This window comes from Rhinolophus sinicus, linkage group LG07, assembly GCF_036562045.2.
Source record: "Rhinolophus sinicus isolate RSC01 linkage group LG07, ASM3656204v1, whole genome shotgun sequence".
Classification (NCBI taxonomy): Eukaryota; Metazoa; Chordata; class Mammalia; order Chiroptera; family Rhinolophidae; genus Rhinolophus; species Rhinolophus sinicus.
In genome coordinates, this window is record NC_133757.1 from 19,589,734 (window position 1) to 19,602,978 (window position 13,245).

Below are 13,245 nucleotides of genomic sequence, written 5' to 3' on the forward strand. Positions count from 1 at the left end.
CATAATTTTACAACTAGTTAACGCATTATAATCAAATTGGTCATTCCTCATTGTTGGACATTATACATTATTTTCAAGCTTTTTTCAACTGCTGTTTTAAGCAATCCAGAAATGCATATTTTTATGTTGATAGAATATATGCCTTTTGTGATATGAATTTCCTTAAGTAAATCCCCCAAAGTAGAGTTAATGGGTCAAAGGCTATGACTATTGTTACTGCCTCTTAAATATATGATCAAGTCACTTTCTAAAAACAATATAATAACTCAAATTTTGGATTCTTGCTAAAAAATCATGCTTGATGATCAGCAAAATTCAAATCACCTATAGTTCTTGAGAAACCTTCAGAAACAGGGAGCAAATTTTCTTTTCACGTTCTAGGGAAGTCCTAGATGGAGGTCCACAATATATCACTTAGTGGTTTTGAACAGAGGCTTATTCTCTATGTGTAATTGTGGAATGTGGTTAGCAAACTAAACATAATGAGTTCATCATGACAGAAAATTGGAAGTGGACGTTTTGTTTTTCTTGGCTTCCCACAAAAAGCAGACCCTGACACCAAGACATGGATACAGTTTATCTCCCAGGAAGCATAGTGAGGGAGTGGAGAAAGTGAGGCAGGGAATGTGTGTTAATGAGTGAGTGATGCTTTGGGAATTGGGACTCACCCCCCTGGGAACCTTCAGGTGTCTTAAAAAAAATGCTCTAGGTCTTCCAGATGCCGCTGCCCCAAGCTGCCCAGTGCCCAGCCCTGGTCAACCCCATCGTGTTCTTCGACACTGCATTGACAGCAAGCCTTTGGGCCGCGTCTCCTTCGAGCTGTTCACAGACAAAGTTCCAAAGACAGCAGAAAACTTTCATGCCCTGAGAACTGGGGAGAAAGGGTTTGGCTATAAAGTTCCTGCTCTCACAGAATGGTTCTGGGATTTATGTGCCAGGGTGGTGACTTCACATGCCATAACGGCTCGGGTGGCAAGTCCATCTATGGTGGCAAGTCCATCTATGGTGAGAAGTTTGCTGATGAAAATTTCACCTGGAGGCTTAGGATCCTGGCATCTTGTCCGTGGTAAATGCTGGACCCAACACAAACGGTTCCCAGTTTTTCATCTGCACTGCCAAGATCGAGTGGTTAGATGCCAAGCATGTGGACTTCAGCAGGTGAAAGATGGCATGAATATTGTGGAAGCCATGGAGTGCTGTGGGTCCAGGAATGGCAACAGGATCACTATTGCTGACTGTAGACAACTGTGATGACTTTGACTGCTTTTATCTTAGCCAGTCCATTCCCTCTGTTGTCGGGAGAGCACCCCTGGCCCATCTGCTCGGAACATCCAATAATCTTTGTGCTCTCACTGCAATTCGTTGGCCTCCATATTTTCCTTGCCCCATTCCAAGTCTAGCTGGGTTGCAGAGTTAAGTTTATGATTATGAAATAAAAGCTGAACAAACAAACAACAAATGCTCTACCCAGTTGTCTTATGGAAGCTGGGGATTTGTCTGCCAACTACAATAACGTTGCCCTGGGTGTATCACATTTCTGCATTTTTAGGGTGCCCTGCTCTCTTGGAACTGAAGAAATCTGTCACGCAGAGAAACAAAGATACAGGCTCTTATCATGAGAAGCCATCAGGATGCTCAGGAAGGGTCCACCAAAGCTTCAAATAAGCTTAGAGGTGGATGAGTAGATGTAGGAAAGGTTATCGCCAGCAGCTGCTATGCCTGGGAATAAGGGACACTTGCTAACACTGCAAAATTCAAGGAAGAATGGATCTAAGAATATAGCCCCTTCCTCTAGGAGTTTACCAAGCCTAAAGCAAGCTCTGGGCATTGAGCCATGGTCGAAACTATAAGAGCTTTCATTTTATAGATTTGATTAAATGTAAATATATCAACTGAGCCAAAAACTTGGGAACAGGGGATTCTGGTAAATTGAATTTTCAAGTTCAAAAACAAGTTAAAATTCTGTTTTTAACACTTGATGAAAATAATTTTCCACAGTCAGGGTTGCTTTACTTGCTTTAATAAGAACAGTCCAGCAAATGTGAATAAATAGTTGTTTAATGTTTAGTACCTTGCAAGACATTAAACCAATCTTTTTCAGAGTCAATTCTCTTGATTCATGGACTAAGGATAGAAAAACATATAGGAGTCTGAATTGAATATAAATTGAGCAACACATGCTATTAGTTTTTAAAATCTTCTTAAAAACATTATTGACTTGTGTTAACATTTTTTAATAAGCAAAATGTACAGGCATAAGTGAGGGTAATTAGGAAGTCATACTTTTCATATTCTACTTCTTTGAGGTTTTTATTCTGCTGAGCTAATAATATATGGAAATACTTGGAACCTGCACTAATCTCTGAGCAAGACTCCAAAGATGCATTAGAACAGTTAGTATAAGTAATTTTGGGGGTGGGGATGGTAAAAAAAGAGGAGTTTTTTGGCTTGAGCAAATTAAACTAAAAATATTCAACATATTTAAAAACAAAGATAATTCTATCTGAGAGATTGGTCAGAAAAAAATTATAGAAAAATCATAATCACAAGAGAAAAGTTGGCTGTTCCTCTTCAAGTTTCCTAGGGAAGAGAGAATTTAGGTCAATGAAATTTGAGTACTATATGCATATTGCTATTTGAAAGGCCTTCCCTGCTGTGGAGATGGACACATCAGGCTGTTTTTGTCTCACACCATTAAGCCTAAAATCATCGAACTCACTCTCCTTTCTATAATTCTATACTAATCAAGCAACCTTCTGATTATAATTTGGTTTCCCGCATTGGTCTGCCTACAGGATGAGAACGTGCCGGCCATGCTGATGCAAATATTCCAGTCCACAGGGTGATTACAGTTCTCACTGCAAAATAATGAATTGTCATCCTGATATACATCATTTTCATAAGATATAGAGCTCCTATTGTGATGATGTAATCTGGTTTGTATGCCAAGAAGACTGAGGTCCATAGTTATCTTATCCTCATAGGATGGTCTCTCTGTGGGGCTTCTCAGGACAGAGTCATTGAGCCCCACTCCCTGCATTCCAACAGCCTTCTTTGCTAAAGCTTCCCACTCAAAACATCTATCATATTTCCCCGAAAATTAGACTGGGTCTTATATTAAGTGTTGTTCCAAAAGATGCATTAGGGCTTATGTTCAGGGGATGTCCTCCTGAAAAACCATGCTAGGATTTATTTCCCAGTTAGGTCTTATTTTCAGAGAAACATGGTATATGCTGTTGGTCTTGACCATTAGCCTGAAAACTCTCACAGGTAAAACTGTGTACTGAGTCCTCAAAAACTTCTACTATAAAAATCCAAAAGACTTATATCCCTCATTATCACCTATTTCAATACTTCACTAATGAGATGAATAAAAAGGGTATATATATATATATGTTTTATATATATATTTCCCCCCCTTGTCTGGACACCATTTTTGACATCATTCAGCATTCTCACACAAACTGAGTTTCAAACCTCCTGAAAAGAGGGAAGGTCAGATAGGGAGGAGATATGAGACAGGCAGTGTGGTAGCTTAGGTTTATGTTTGAGATCAGAGATGCTATAATAACACTGCCTGGATTTGAATTCTGGCTTTTCCATGTGTGATCTTTTCCAACACACATGAGTTTTTCTATGCCTTAGTTGCCACACCTGTAAAATGGGGGCATAGATAGCACCTACCTTGTAGGGTTGTTATGAAAATTAAAGTTTAAATAAAATAACCATACAGTGTTTGAACATTGTTTTAAATGTATTGGACTTCCCAAATATGTCACACCAGTGGCCTAAAACCCCCAGACACTAGTATTTATCAATTTTATAGAAATTGGGTACAAATCTACAACACTGCCATCTGGGGTAGCTGCTGTAATGCAGTAGTAACTTTGAGCCTCTGTTAAAGCTACATTAGAAGCACCCGTCACTTATTGTGTGGGATTTTAGCTGAAGCAAGGACAGTATGTGCGGACATTTGATGCTGTGCAGTGTTGTTGGAATGCACTTCCAGATACCGAGGGGCACTTTCTAACTTCGTTTTGATCCTCAAACTCTAGCCTGCTCTCCCCAGCTCCTGAACAAAACAAGAAGGGCAAGTAATGGTAGGAAGTGTTGACCTCTAAGATTCCTTCCCATTCTCAGATCTGAACTCTGAGTCATGTCTATTTATGAACATTCATGCAATTGACCTTCCACCTTACAAGTCACTGGTATCAGAGCAAGCTGAAGTCTTGTGCCAACAAGCTGAGATCCTTTCAGAGAAGGAGAAAACTGATCACCTGCTGTTGCTCTGAGTTATCATGTTGGTTCCCACAACTTTGGAACATAAAGAACTAAGATTTTATACTAGTGCTGTTATAGCAGCTTATTATCTTGTGGCAAAAAACAAACAAACAAACAAACAAACAAACTTGAGGCAACTTTTATCTTAATCTATAGAATTGTGTTACCACTGCACTATAGTAGACTATATTAAAAGGGGGTTAAAAAAAAATAGTAATTTCCTTAGCATTCTCTGGACTTGCCTGCATAACAACTCACCAGCAACCATTATTCTATAGGTCTGAAGTGAAATAGATAGCCTACTTGGGCAGTTTTCAGGTGATAGAAGGTGAAATGACTACAAATAGAAAATTTCTGCCTTTCTGCATTACTGCATCTTACATATTGTCTGTCAGTGGAGTTGATCCAGGTATATAGTTTAAAGTATTAAAATTGGAAGAATGTCAGTTGTGCTGGATGTTTGCCAGATTTAGTGTGACGTAAAGTATTTTAAAATTTGTAGTGATGACTCTTGGGACAATGCACTATTCTGTCTCAATTGAGGGAAATTGTTACATTTCAGTCTTATGTAGATAATTGTCTTTTCACGTTAATATAATTTCGACTCGTGTACCCATCTTTGCAACTTGTAATATTACTTTTGTTAGTAAAAGTGAATACCTTCAGGATTTCTAAATATACAGGCAGGCTTGGGAGCCCCACTTAAAAAATATAAGTAGCAAATGCCAAGAATATTTTAGTAGAGGTATTTATTCTTACTATTCAAGTTACGGAAAAGCAATATGCTAACATTTTGTAACGTGTCTAGCTTTTACAGTTGATGAACCTAAGTCAATTCACAGAACATGAAATCTTATTTTTTGAAGAGTAATGAATTAGGAGTAAGAAAAAGATGAGCCAGAAGGTGTTAGCTCCTCTTTATAAGCATCTGTGATTCTAACATCTTCTAAACTCATGCTAAGCTCTTCTCAAATTCTTTGTCCTTCAGGATGTCTTTCTTGCATAAATTAATGTGATTTTGCAGATGAAATTTATCAGTAGTTCAGTTACTATATAAGAAGCACAGCTTTTGTTTTTAATCAGTGGCTTCTGCAAACAGCACTGGAATGCACCTATGGTCCCCAAATTTCTCTCTAACGAGCAGCCAAGAATTCTACCATTAGATGGGTTCACTTGGTTAAGCATTGTTGTTCCCCATCAAAAGCACATATTATTCAAGGGGTTGACCACTGCTACATCATGGTGAGTTTATTGGTTTACTCAACTAACATTTATTGAATGTTTACTAAGTGCCAAGCACTGAATGGGTGGATAGATGGCACTCTTAGTTGGTATGTACATGCATTTTCCTGAAACATCCTGCTCATTTTTCCCTTATAGAAACAGGATCCATATACAAAGTTTATGTGCAGAAACTTAATTTGTTTTTAGGGATGGAATAAGCCTTCTTTAAATTCAATAGAACACCTAATTACCTCAATCCCAACAGGCCTTCTCCAAGGCACATTGTATTGAAGCTGTCTAAAATCAACCACAAAGAAAGAATCCTCAAGGCAGCCAGGGAAAAGAAGATAGTATCCTACAAAGGAAAGCCCATTAGGTTATCATCAGATTTTTTAGCAGTAACTCTACAAGCCAGGAGGGAGTGGAATCAAATATTCAAACTATTGAAAGAGAGAAATCATGAGCCAAGAATAGTATATCCAGCAAAGATATCCTTTAGATATGAAGGAGGAATAAAGATCTTTCCAGACATACAGAAGCTGCGGGAATTTTTTAACACTTGACCTGCACTGCAAGAAATGCTGAAGGAGGCTATTTGACCTGAAACAAAAAAAGCAGAAGAATACAAAACCATGAGCAGTATTGCGAACAGACAGAAGCAGGAAATGGCAACCCGTACACCAAATCAGATACTATACACTTAAACATAACATACAGGGTAAAGAAGAAAAAAAAAAAAACACTTAAAAAAAGAGGAAAAAGACAACTTGCTACTACAGTGCAGAAATCAACTCACAGCATAAATAGGGATAATTTGTGACAACAAAAACATAAAAGGGGAGAGACTAAAGATCTGAACTGCTACAAGGGAATGAAGAGAGTAAGCATATTGAAGAAAATGGAATACTATAAATATGAAACTTTCTTTTACATAAACTTAATAGCAACCACTCAAAGAAAAAAAAATCCAGAACTGAAATACATAACATAAAAAAAGAAGAAATTGAGGGGAAAAATCATAGAATACCACCACACTGAAATAATAGGCAGCAACAAAACGGCAAAGAAACAATGGAGACACCATCCTACCAGAAAACCAGAGATAGCACGATAGGAAATTCTCAAATGTCAATAGTCACCCTAAATTTAAATGGACTGAAATCACCAATAAAAAGGCACAAGTAGCAAATTGGATCAAAAAACTAAACCCAACTATATGCTGCCTCCAAGAGACACATCTCAGCTACAATGACAAATACAGACTCAAAGCGAAAGGGTAGAAACTGACACTCCAAGCAAATGGTATTCAGAGACAAGCAGGTGTATTCATACTGTTATCAGATGAAAAAGACTTCAGGATAAAAAAAGGTAACAAGAGACAAAGATGGACATTTCATAATGATAAAGGAGACTATACAACAAGAAGACGTAACAATTATCAATATCTTTACCCCCAATCAGGGAGCACCAAAATATACTAAGCAACTATTAACAGAATTAAAGGGAGAAACTGACCAAAACACAATTATAGTAGGGCACCTAAATACATCATTGACAGCTATGGATCCAAACAGAAAATAAATAGTGAAATAGCAGCCCTAAATGACACATTAGATGAAATGGACATAATTGACATTTATAGAGCACTTCATCCTAGAATATCAGACTATATATTCTTTTCTAGTGTACATGGAACATTCTCAAGGATAGACCATATATTGGGACATAAAACTAGCCTCAGCAAATTTAAGGAGATTGAAATAACCCCAAGTGTATTCTCTGATCACAAGGCTTTGAAATCGGATACCAACTGCAAAAAGAAAGCAGGAAAAAACACAAATAAGTGGAGATTAAACAACATACTTTTAAAGAAAGACTGGGTCAAAGAAGAAATAAGAGATCAAAAGACACATAGAAACAAATGACAATGAAAATACATCCTACCAGAATTTTGGGGATGCAGCAAAAGCAGTTTTAAGAAGGAAATTTATATCATTACAGGTCTATCTCAAGAAAGAAGAAAAACCCCAGATAAATAACCTCACATTACACCTTAAAGAACTAGACAAAGAAGAACAAATGAAACCCAAAGTCAGCAGAAGGAAGGAAATAATAAATATCAGAGCAGAACTAAATGAAATAGAGAGCAACAACAACAAAAAAAAATAGAAAAAAGTAATGCAACAAAGAGCTGGTTCTTTGAAAAGATTAATAAAATTCACAAATTCTTGGCTAGACTCCCTGAAATAAGAAAAGACACAAACAAAATCAGAAATGAAAGAGGGGAAGTCACCACAGATGCCACAGCAATACAAAGGATCATCCAAGAATACTACAAAGGATTATATGCCACCAAATTCAATAACCTAAAAGAAGTGGACACGTTCTTAGAAACACATAGCCTTCCTAGGCTGAATCACAAAGAATTGGAAAATCTAAATAGCAAATAGACCAATCAACAGTAAGGAAATTAAATCAGTCATCTGAAACCTTCCCAAAAGCAAAAGTCCGGGACCAGACGCCTTCACTAGTGAATTCTACCAAACATTCAAAGAAGATCTAATACCTGTCCTACTCAAACTCCTCCAAAAAATTGAAGAAGAGACAATACTCCCTAACTCATTTTAGAGGCCAACATTATCCTGATACCAAAACCTGGTAAGGAAAACACAAAAAAGGAAAATTACAGACCAATATCTCTGATGAATGAATACAGATGCAAAAATCCTAAACAAAATTCTAGCAAATCGAATGCAACAATGCATTAAAAAGATTGCACATTACGACCAAGTGAGGTTCATCCCTGGGGCACAAGGATGGTTCAACATACACAAATCGATCAATGTGATACACTACATAAACAAAATAGAGGACAAAAATCATATGACTTAATAAAATGGGTATAGAAGGAAATTATCTCAACTAAATTAAAGCCATATATGACAAACCCTCAGCTACTATCATAATTAACAGTGAAAAACTGAAGTTCTTTGCTCTATGTTCTGTCCCCTATCACCTCTGCTTTTCAACATATTATTGGAAGTCCTATCCAGAGCAATCAGGCAAGAGACAGAAATAAAAGGCATCCAAATTTGGAATGAAGAAGTTAAATTGTCACTTTTTACAGATGTCATGATGCTAACATATAGAAAACCCTGAAGACTCCATCAATAAGTTATTAGAAACAATAAACGAATAAAGTAAAGTTGCCAGCTACAAAAATCAATGTACAAAAGTCTATTGCATTCCTATAAACTAACAATGACATTTCAGAAAAATAAAAAACAAAACAAAAACAATTCTTTTGCAACTGCAACAAAAGAGTAAAATGCCTAGGAATAAACTTAACCAAGGATGTGAAAGACCTATACACTGAAAACTGTTAAGACTTTTTTAAAAGAAATTGAAGAAGACACAAATAAATGGAAAGACATTCTGTGTTCATGGATTGGAAGAATTGACCTAGTTAAAATGGTCATATTCCGAAAGCAATACACAGATTTAATAAAATCCCCATCAAAATCCCAATGGCATATTTAAAAGAAATAGAACAAAAAATCATCAGATTTGTATGGAACCACAAAAGACCCCAAACAGCCAAAGCAATCCTAAAAAAATAGAACAATGCTGGAGGTATCACACTCCCTGACTTCAGCTTGCACTACAGGGCGACAATAATCAAAACAGTATGGTATTGACAGAAAAACAGACACACAGACCAGTAAAACAGAATTGAGAACCCAGAAATATACCCACATAAATATGGACAGATAATTTTCGACAAAGAAGCCAAAAACATACAATGAAGAAAAGACAGCCTCTTCAATAAATGGTGCTGGGTGAACTGAAAAGCCACATGCAAAAGAATGAAACTAGACTGTTATCTGTCACTGTGTACCAAAATTAACTCAAAATGGATCAAAGACCTAAACATAAGACCTGAAACAATAAAATGCATAGAAGAAAACATAGGTGCTGAACTTATGGACCTTGGGTTAAAAGAGCATTTTATGAATTTGACCCCAAAGGCAAGGGAAGCAAAAGCTAAAATAAATGAATGGGACTGTATCAAATTAAGAAGCTTCTGCACACCAAAAGAAACCATCAACAAAATAAAGAGGCAACCACCAAATGAATGGGAGAAGATTTTTGCAAACAATGCCTCTGATAAGGGCTAATATCCAAAATATATAAGGAACTCATACAACTCAACAACAACAACAATAACAACAAAACACAATCCAATTAAAAAATGGCAGAGTACCTGAATAGACATTTCTCCAAAGAAGACATAAAAATGCCCAATAGACATTTGAAAAATGTTCATCACCAATCATCAGAGAAATGCAAATAAAAACCACAATGATATAAAACCTCACATCAGTTAAAATGGTTATCATTAACAAGACATAGTAACAAGTGTTGGAGAGGCTGCGGAAAGGAACCCTCATATACTTTTGATGGGAATGCAGATTGGTGCACCCACTATGGAAGGCAGTGTGGAGTTTCCTCAAAAAATTAAGAATAGAATTACCATATGACCCAGCAATCCCTCTCCTTGGTATGTACCCAAAAAAATCTGAAAACATTTATCCATAAAGACTCGTGTGCTCCAATGTTCATTGCAGCTTTATGGTGGCCAAGACATAGAAACAACCAAAGTGTCCTTCGATAGATGATTGGATAAAGAAGTTGTGGTATATATACACAATGGAATACTATTCTGCCATAAGAAAAGATGAAATAGTACCATTTGTGACAACATGGATGGATCTTGAGATTATTATGCTAAGCGAAATAAGTCAGACAGAAAAAGTCGAGAACCATATGATCTCACTGATATGTGGTATATAAAACTGAAAACAACAAAAGAACAAGACAAACAAATGAAGAAACAAAAACTCATAGACACAGACAATAGTTTACTGGTTACCAGAGGATAAGTGGGGAGGGAGTTGGTAGATGAAGGTAAGGGGGATTCAATATATGGTGATGGAAAGAGAACTGACTCTGGGTGGTGAACACAAATATATATATATATATTTCCTCCTCTGGCTGGCATTAAATATCCTCCATTGTCACGACCCATACAGCTTATCCAATAATTCTCTTCTCCTCTTCAGTTAGTACCACATACTTCAAACACTGCAATACTCTGCTGCCACATCCACACATTAGTGATTATTCCCATTACTCTATTTTCAGATGTGTTGATTTGTTCTATGTCAGATGTTCCCATTTCCTTCCACAGATCTCACCCCTATTCGCCCTTCAAGGGGCACTGTGACCCCTTCTTAGATCTTTCATCGAGCAGCTTATTAGGCTCACTAGTTGGCATCAAAGGAATTTCTACATCTGGGGTCTCAGACAGGTATTACCTTTGTCCAAATTCAGCCCACATAACTTTTTTGTTTGACCCACATTATGCTTTTAAGTTAATTAATTACCAACAGTAGAAATGCAAGCAATTTTGCATACAAGTAAAGATGTGGGGGCATGTATTGAAAAATATCTGACAACAGCGAATGGGGCCAAACTCTCACAGAGGAATACTCATTTGATGCTGAGATGTACCTTCTGCCTTTAGATGGTCTGTGACCTCTTCAGTGAACAATGCCTTCACCTAGCCCTTGTTACTCATGTAAGGTAGTTGCCTAACCCCTATATGAGTTTGAGACCCCTAGATAGAGTAGTTGGGAGTCGGATAAGGGTATTACCTACCGTGCTCAGTATGAACTTCCCCACCATAAGTTTATCTTTCCACTGATTTTTTTCTCTTAACATTATTCAGGGGACACTGGTACTAAAAGAATTCATTGCCTGTCTTTCTTGTACAGAGCATTCACACTCCCTGGTGACCACTGAGAATAAATGGTGGTACAGACACAGAGATTTCAAAAGAATTCAAGCTACTGCGTAACAACACATGCTCCCTTAAAAAACACAGGAATTTATAAAAATGCAAACTGTTAAAATTTCAATTTTTCGGTTATAAGTCATCTTCTCTCTTTTATATTTTTGACATCTGAAAGCTGACACACATAATTATTGTTAGACACTGAATAAAAAAGCCCAGGAGATATTATTGAGCTTTTCATTGTAGGAGTTTGTGAGGGGCAGTTGGTTAGTGAGTAATAAGGACTTTTCTGCATAATAGCAATACTTTTGTTCATACTATGTGACAATGATTAGATATATTACTTTTTTTTTTCAAAACACAATACAGTTTTGATCTATCTGTGCACAATTTAGAGAATATCTCGAATTTCTTCCATTATATACTACTGCTGCAAATTTTGTGAACACCTCCAACAGTATTCAGTGGACAGTGAACAGGGTCTTGGTGAAAAGACAGAGAAGGGAACAAAGAAGCCACAAAAACCTCACAGTTGAAAGATTTGATTTATTCTTGGGGCACCCAGGATCAGGGATATACATAGGAACTGACAGGTGGAAGACTTACATTTAATACATTTAAGCATTTTCAAACTACATTAAGTCTCTGAAAATACTCATGTTCTGGGATTCCCCCAAAGTTAGTGGGTTCCCTGTCACAGAGAGGTTTCAGAAGACATTGGATAGCTATTTGTAGGTGAGTGGATGATAAAGCATCTAATACAGGTTAGACTATAACTTCTCACCTCACTTCTAGACTATTTATAGTGTCTAAGGCAATTTTATGCCTCTCAGACGCTTACAAGAAATCCATTCATATTTATAAAAAAAATAATAATGGTTTACACAGGGTTCTCATTATGGTCCATCTTTAATTTCTTTTTTAGACTTTCGGAATTTTTAAAATAAGCACACATAATTTCTTCAACAGGAAAAGAAAAAAAAAAAAAAAATTAAAGAGAACAACTCACTTTTCCCTTAGGGTTGCCTAAGGCAGTTAGCACTGCTACTTGAACTTAGAATATCACAAATAAATTTTGAATTTTTTGAATAGTTAAAGATTGTTAAGAATAGATATGTTACTTAAGGTAGCTTCAAATTCTAATTTAAATTCCACCTTCTTCATATAGTATGTTCTAATTAACTCAGGAAAACAGCATCCCTCTCTCCAGAATTCCTTATCTCATATCCTATAGCCTCCACCTGTTTCTCTACATACTTGTATGACCTGAAGTAATTGTCATCTTCTCCCATGTGTTTATTCCACCTACTCACCTAAACTATGAAAAAGTAAGGTCTTCTATGGCAGCAATTATCAGAGCAGTTAAAGTACTTGTAAGCATATGATTTAAATGCCTCTAGTGTGTGCACTGCCATTTTTCAAACAAAGATAACCGTGTTTGAACCAGGTTCAGTTTTGTTAATTTTTATAACACTTTATACCTCATTTAATTGTAAATAATATCTAAATGATAGATCTATTAAAAGGCATTCTCATGAAGTTTCAGGAAGATATAAAAAAAAACAGATCTTTTTCAAACAAGGGCTTTTTCATGTTAAGTCATATTTCCAGTGTGTGTGTGTGTGTGTGTGTGTGTGTGTGTGTGTGTATGCTTTGCCCCAATATACAGGAAAATAATGGTACGATAACCCTACACCATAATTAGGAATTAATCGGCATTAGCTTTTAGAATGTAGTTTCTTTCTTTCTAAATTTCTCTCACCTCTTCCAATCTAACCTACTCATTTTTGTGTAAGGTAATGTTTTCCTTCCGTGCTGCTCTTATTATCATTTTCACTTTCCCTGAGCACAAACTAATAGGAAAAGAGGACAAAAGACATACT

The 13,245-nt window shown here is 36.5% G+C and overlaps 1 pseudogene; it reads left to right on the plus strand.

Moving 5' to 3' along the window:
* Window positions 1-929: 929 nt before the first annotated feature.
* LOC109444057 (peptidyl-prolyl cis-trans isomerase A) lies at window positions 930-1,308 on the plus strand (annotated as a pseudogene).
* The last annotated feature ends 11,937 nt before the right edge of the window (window positions 1,309-13,245 follow it).